Here is a 7305-nt window from a genome sequence, read left to right as displayed (position 1 = left end):
GTGTATTAGGGGTAGGGCTGGTAAATTACTTGGTGGGATTAGGTGGCTATTGAACAGGTAGCTGAATGGTCCACCTCTCTATTGCTCTCAGCTAACTTCCTGCCTATCAGAACCAGGAAGGGGACTCTCACTAGACACCAGATCTACCAGTGCCCTGATCTTGGACTTCGGGCTCTAGAAATTGTGTTGTTCATAAGCCACCCAGTATGTGGTATTTTGTTGTGTCAGCTTGAATGGATATAAACACTGGGGGACACTGCTGTTGTTGATTCCTTCTGGACAGTGGACTCCAGAGAGAGTTTACCAGCATATTCCCTCTACATTTAGGCTCACATGCTTTCAGGACACAGTCAACTGCACTCAGAGTTCAAAGGACACTGACTATTTGGAGCTCTGCTTTCATGCCTTGGATCTGTTACCTAAACCCACTAGGAGAGCTTCAAGAAGCAAAGCAGATCTGAGTTTATCTACATGCAAGAAAAGTATAGAGGCTTGTGTGAATGATGGGGCCAATTAGCTAAGAAAAGAGAAGAGTTCTAGGAATAACCTCTGGAAACATCTCACATTCTCAAACCAAGGGACAATCAACCAACAAGAGAGAGATGGCCAAAAGGAAACAGAAACTCCAGAAAAGCTGGAGTAGGACGGAGAGGAAAATGGAGAGAATCTACACACAGCAGCTAGGGGAATATTTGACAAATATCCTACTTCCCTGGTGGCTCAGATAGTAAAGAATCTACCTGCAATGAGGGAGACCTGGGTTCAATCCCTGGGTTGGGAAGATCCCCTGGAAGAGGGCATGGTAACTCATTCCAGTATTTTTGCCTGGAGAATCGCCATGGACAGAGGTGTCTGGCAGGCTATAGTCCATGGGGTCACAGAGTTGGACACCACTGAGTGACTAAGCACAGCACACAAGGATTCCATCATACCTAAGAATAAAACCCGAATTCCTTCCCCTAACTCACAAGGTCCTGTATGATCCAACCTGCACCCATGTCTCCTTCCTTCTCTTTCTCTCTGTGCTTTCACCTCAGAGCTCTTGTTCCCTTTGCTTGGAACACTTCCACCAAGATCTTCCATAGCCACATCTGCCACCCTCCAGCCCTCATATCTACTCTGCTCCAGTGTTACCTCTGAAAGGCCCTCCCTGATCTGTCAAGTTGAAATAGGCTACCACACACTAAAGCAGAAAACAGAATCCTAATGCCCCCACATTCCCACACCAGGGACCCCTCTTCACAGTCATAGTCTTCTTTCGGTGGAGCCTGGGTCCTCCTGCTTTTCCCTCATCAGTATGGATAAACCTGGTCACCACACTGAGCTGATCTATTTCCAGAACAAAGAGACCTACCTGCCTCTTTTGTCTGAACAACCTGATTCAGGCAAGGTGGGGCCTCCCCAAGTTGACTAAAGTGTTTAAAAGTGCTCCCAGTAGGCCTGAAGGATTTGGGAAACTGGTAACAAGGATGTCTTTAAATAGCAATATCACCAGAGAAAGAAGAGAAACAAGGACATGTGGGGCCAAAGAGAATAAGGAAGAAAAACAATAAGACTGTGGGTTGAACTCCTCTGAACTATGGAGATTCTAAAAGGACTGTGGTGGAAATAAGGTCCGATGCTATAAAGAGCACTATTGCATAGAAACCTGGAATGTTAAGTCCATGAATCAAGCCAAATTGGAAGTGGTCAAACAGGAGATGGCAAGAGTGAACATTGACCTTTCAGGAATCAGCGAACGAAAATGGACTGGAATGGGTGAATTTAATTCAGATGACCATTATGTCTACTGCTGTGGGCAAGAATCCCTTAGAAGAAACGGAGTAGCCATCATAGTCAACAAAAGAGTGCAAAATGCAGTACCTGGATGCAATCTCAAAATCAACAGAATGATTTATATTTGTTTCCAAGGCAAATCATTCAATATCACGGTAATCCATGTCTATGCCCCAACCAGTAATTCTGAAGAAGCTGAAGTTCAATGGTTCTATGAAGACCTACAAGACCTTGTAGAACTAACATCCAAAAAAGATGTCCTTTTCATTATAGGGGACTGGAATGCAAAAGTAAGAAGTCAAGAAACACCTGGAGTAACAGGCAAATTTGGCCTTGGAATGTGGAATGAAGCAGGGCAAAGACTAATAGAGTTTTGCCAAGAAAATGCACTGGTCATAGCAAACACCCTCTTCCAACAACACAAGAGAAGACTCTACACATGGACATCACCACATGGTCAACACTGAAATCAGATTGATTATATTCTATGCAGCCAAAGATGGAGAAGCTCTATACAGTCAACAAAAACAAGACCAGGAGCTGACTGTGGCTCAGATCATGAACTCCTTATTACCGAATTCAGACTTAAATTGAAGAAAGTAGGGGAAACCGCTAGACCATTCAGGTATGATCTAAATCAAATCCCTTATGATTATACAGTGGAAGTGAGAAATAGATTTAAGGGCCTAGATCTGATAGATAGAGTGCCTGATGAACTATGGAATGAGGTTCGTGACATTGTACAGGAGACAGGGATCAAGACCATCCCCATGGAAAAGAAATGCAAAAAAGCAAAATGGCTGTCTGGGGAGGCCTTACATATAGCTGTGAAAAGAAGAGAGGTGAAGAACAAAGGAGAAAAGGAAAGATATAAGTATCTGAATGCAGAGTTCCAAAGAATAGCAAGAAGAGATAAGAAAGCCTTCTTTGGCAATCAATGCAAAGAAATAGAGGAAAACAACAGAATGGGAAAGACTAGAGATCTATTCAAGAAAATTAGAGATATCAAGGGAACATTTCATGCAAAGATGGGCTCGATAAAGGACAGAAATGGTCTGGACCTAACAGAAGCAGAAGATATTAAGAAGAGGTGGCAAGAATACACAGAGGAACTGTACAAAAAAGATCTTCACTACCCAGATAATGACGATGGTGTGATCACTCATCTAGAGCCAGACATCCTGGAATGTGAAGTCAAATGGGCCTTAGAAAGCATCACTATGAACAAAGCTAGTGGAGGTGATGGAATTCCAGTTGAGCTGTTTCAAATCCTGAAAGATGATGCTGTGAAAGTGCTGCACTCAATACACCAGCAAATTTGGAAAACTCAGCAGTGGCCACAAGACTGGAAAAGGTCAGTTTTTATTCCAATCCCAAAGAAAGGCAATGCAAAAGAATGCTCAAACTACCGCACAATTGCACTCATCTCACATGCTAGTAAAGTAATGCTCAAAATTCTCCAAGCCAAGCTTCAGCAATACGTGAACTGTGAACTCCCTGATGTTCAAGCTGGTTTTAGAAAAGGCAGAGGAACCAGAGATCAAATTGCCAACATCCACTGGATCATGGAAAAAGCAAGAGTTCCAGAAAAACATCTATTTCTGCTTTATTGACTATGCCAAAGCCTTTGACTGTGTGGATCACAATAAACTGTGGAAAATTCTGAGAGAGATGGGAATACCAGACCACCTGACCTGCCTCTTGAGAACTCTGTATGCAGGTCAGGAAGCAACAGTTAGAACTGGACATGGAACAACAGACTGGTTCCAAATAGGAAAAGGAGTACATCAAGGCTGTATATTGTCACCCTGCTTATTTAACTTCTATGCAGAGTACATCATGAGAAACCCTGGACTGGAAGAAGCACAAGCTGGAATCAAGATTGCCGGGAGAAATAGCGATAACCTCAGATGTGCAGATGACACCACCCTTATGGCAGAAAGTGAAGAGGAACTAAAAAGCCTCTTGATGAAAGTGAAAGAGGAGAGTGAAAAAGTTGGCTTAAAGCTCAACATTCAGAAAACTAAGATCATGGCATCTGATCCCATCACTTCATGGGAAATAGATGGGGAAACAGTAGAAACAGTGTCAGACTTTATTTTTGGGGGGCTCCAAAATCACTACAGATGGTGACTGTAGCCATGAAATTAAAAGATGCTTACTCCTTGGAAGAAAAGTTATGATCAACCTAGATAGCATATTCAAAAGCAGAGACATTACTTTGCTGACTAAGGTCCGTCTAGTCAAGGCTATGGTTTTTCCAGTAGTCATGTATGGATGTGAGAGTTGGACTGTGAAGAAAGATGAGCACTGAAGAATTGATGCTTTTGAACTGTGATGTTGGAGAAGACTCTTGAGAGTCCCTTGGACTGCAGGGAGATCCAACGAGTCCATTCTGAAGGAGATCAACCCTGGGATTTCTTTGGAAGGAATGATGCTAAAGCTAAAACTCCAATACTTTGGCTACCTCATGTGAAGAGCTAACTCATTGGAAAAGACTCTGATGCCTGGAGGGATTGGGGGCAGGAGGAGAAGGGGACGACAGAGGATGAGATGGCTGGATGGCATCACTGACTGGATGTATGTGAATCTTAGTGAACTCCGGGAGTTGGTGCTGGACAGGGAGGCCTGGCGTGCTGTGATTCATGGGGTCGCAAAGAGTCGGACACGACTGAGCAACTGAACTGAACTGAACTGATAAAATCAAAAAGACGAGATCTCGACAAGAAAATTAGAGATACCAAGGGAACATTTCAGGCAAAGATGGGCTCAATAAAGGACGGAAATGGTATGGACCTAATGGAAGCAGAAGATATTAAGAGGTGGCAGGAATACACAGAATAACTATAAAAAGATGATCTTCATGACTCAGGTAACCACGATGGTATGATCACTCACCTAGAGCCAGACATCCTGGAATGCGAAGTCAAGTGGGTCTTAGGAAGCATCACTCTGAACAAAGCTAGTGGTGTTGATGGAATTCCACTTCAGCTATTTCAGATCCTGAAAGATGATGGTGTGAAATTTTGCACTAAATATGCCACCAAATTTGGAAAACTCAGCAGTGGCCACAGGACTGGAAAAGGTCAGTTTTCATTCCGATTCCAAAGAAAGGAGTGCCAAAAGAATGCTCAAACTACCACACAATTGCACTCATCTCACACACTAGTAATGCTCAAAATTCTCCAAGCCAGCCTTCAACAATAGGTGAACTGTAAACTTCCAGATGTTCAAGCTGGTTTTAGAAAAGGCAGAGGAACCAGAGATCAAATTACCAACATCCGTTGGATCATTGAAAAAAGCAAGAGAGTTCCAGAAAAATGTCTATTTCTGCTTTATTGACTATGCCAAAGCCTTTGACTGTGTGGATCACAATAAACTGTGGAAAATTCTGAGAGAGATGGGAATACCAGACCACCTGACCTGCCTCTTGAGAAACCTGTATGCAGGTCAAGAAGCAACAGTTGGAACTGGACATGGAACAACAGACTGGTTCCAAATAGGAAAAGGAGTATGTCAAGGCTGTATATTGTCACCCTGCTTATTTAACTTATATGCAGAGTACATCATGAGGAACGCTGGGCTGGATGAAACACAAGCTGGAATCAAGATTGCTGGGAGAAATATCAATCACCTCAGATATGCAGATGACACCACCCTTATGGCAGAAAGCGAGGAAGAACTAAAGAGTCTCTTAATGAAAGTGAAAGAGGAGTGAAAAAGTTGGCTCAAAGCTCAACATTCAGAAAACTAAGATCATGTCATCTGGTCCCATCACTTCATGGCAAACAGATGAGGAAACAGTGGAAACAATGGCAGGCTTTATTTTTTTGGGCTCCAAAATCACTGCAGATGGTGACTGTAGCCATGAAATTAAAAGACGCTTACTCCTTGGAAGAAAAGTTATGACCATTCTAGATAGCAAATAAAAAGCAGAGACATTACTTTGCCAACAAAGTCCATCTAGTCAAGGCTATGGTTTTTCCAATAGTCACATATGGATGTGAGAGTTGGACTATAAAGAAAGCTGAGTGCTGAAGAATTGATGTTTTTGAATTTTGGTGTTGGAGGTGACTCTTGAGAGTCCTTTGGACTGCAAGGAGATCCAACCAGTCCATCCTATAGAAATCAATGCTGAATATTCATTGGAAGGACTGATGTTGAAGCTGCAACTCCAATACTTTGGCCACCTGATGCGAAGAACTGACTCTTTAGAAAAGACCCTGATGCTGGGAAAGATTGAAGGCAGGAGGAGAAGGGGACGACAGAGGATGAGATGGTTGTATGGCATCACTGACCCAATGGACCTGAGTTTGAATAAACCTCAGAGTTGGTAATGGACAGGGAGGCATAGTGTGCTGCAGTCCACGGGGTCACAGAGTCATGACAAAAACACGACTGAGCGACTGAACTGAACTGAACTGTGGTGGATCAGGAAGTCACCTGAAGGTTGGGTCTGAGGGAAAAATGACAGCACAGATGTTACTGAGCTAAAAAATGACTAGAGATTGGGAGATCTGGGAGTCCATTTACAAGAGTTTGGTTTTTCCGATGCAAACACACTGGTGAAGTCAAAGTGAAGGAATGAGACCCATACACTGTAGAAGAAAAGATCCAGGGTGAACTCGGGGAGGGAGGAGGGCTGCAGATGGAGTTGCTGAAGGGAGGGAGTATTTGGCTAGGACCCAGGGTTTCCCCAGGGTGGGACCAGGTAACTGCTCTGCACATCAGAGAGATGTTAGAGTTTCTGCCTGTAAGACAAGCAGTGATGTGAAGAGAAATGAAAATAGGTGTAACAAATGAACAGTGTATTTCCCCAAATAAGGCTTACAAGTCTTTAAATGTGCAGTCTAGACCCCAACACCTTATTAATTGATTTAGCAGCAAAATCTGACCTGAACTGTCATGAGGCTGTTAGAGTCTTTCTCTAAGCCATTTAACTGATTTCTCAGACACTGCTGCAGAAAAATGAACACATTTGACTACCAGATTCTGCTCAGGATCCTGTGGTAGGGTTTCCATAGTACAGAGGATATACTTGATATTTTCTGAAAACTGAACGGCTGAATTTCAAACATGGAATTCTAATGGGCTATGGGACTGTGGATATGAATTTTAGGGAAATGAGAGTTCTCTAAGGTGAGAAGGAAGCTGTGAGCTGCTATAGGCCAGGCATGTGTCTGTTTCCCTCCAGACAGGTCAGTCACAGTCAGGTGCAGATTGACGCATGGGGAGCTCCTTCCATCAGTCAGCTAGGGCCTCAAAAGAATAAGAATAATAATAGCAGGACCCTAGGAGGCCTCCCTGGGACAGACACGCCACCACCACCACCACCAGGTACTCTGCGTGCCTCTTGTCTGTAGAAAAACTTTAGCCTCCTAGGCCTTCCCTGAGTTTCAAAGAATAAATTTAAGCAGAGAAGTGAGACAATGCAGAAACAAAGGAAAAGTCAAACAAGGTGAAATAATGTTTCATTACTAAATAAAGTCAAGGATCATTAGTTCCTTTTAAGGGCCATAGATAATATTC

This window comes from Budorcas taxicolor, chromosome 1 (assembly GCF_023091745.1).
Source record: "Budorcas taxicolor isolate Tak-1 chromosome 1, Takin1.1, whole genome shotgun sequence".
NCBI classification, from domain to species: Eukaryota; Metazoa; Chordata; class Mammalia; order Artiodactyla; family Bovidae; genus Budorcas; species Budorcas taxicolor.
Note: the sequence above shows the minus strand (reverse complement) of the source record.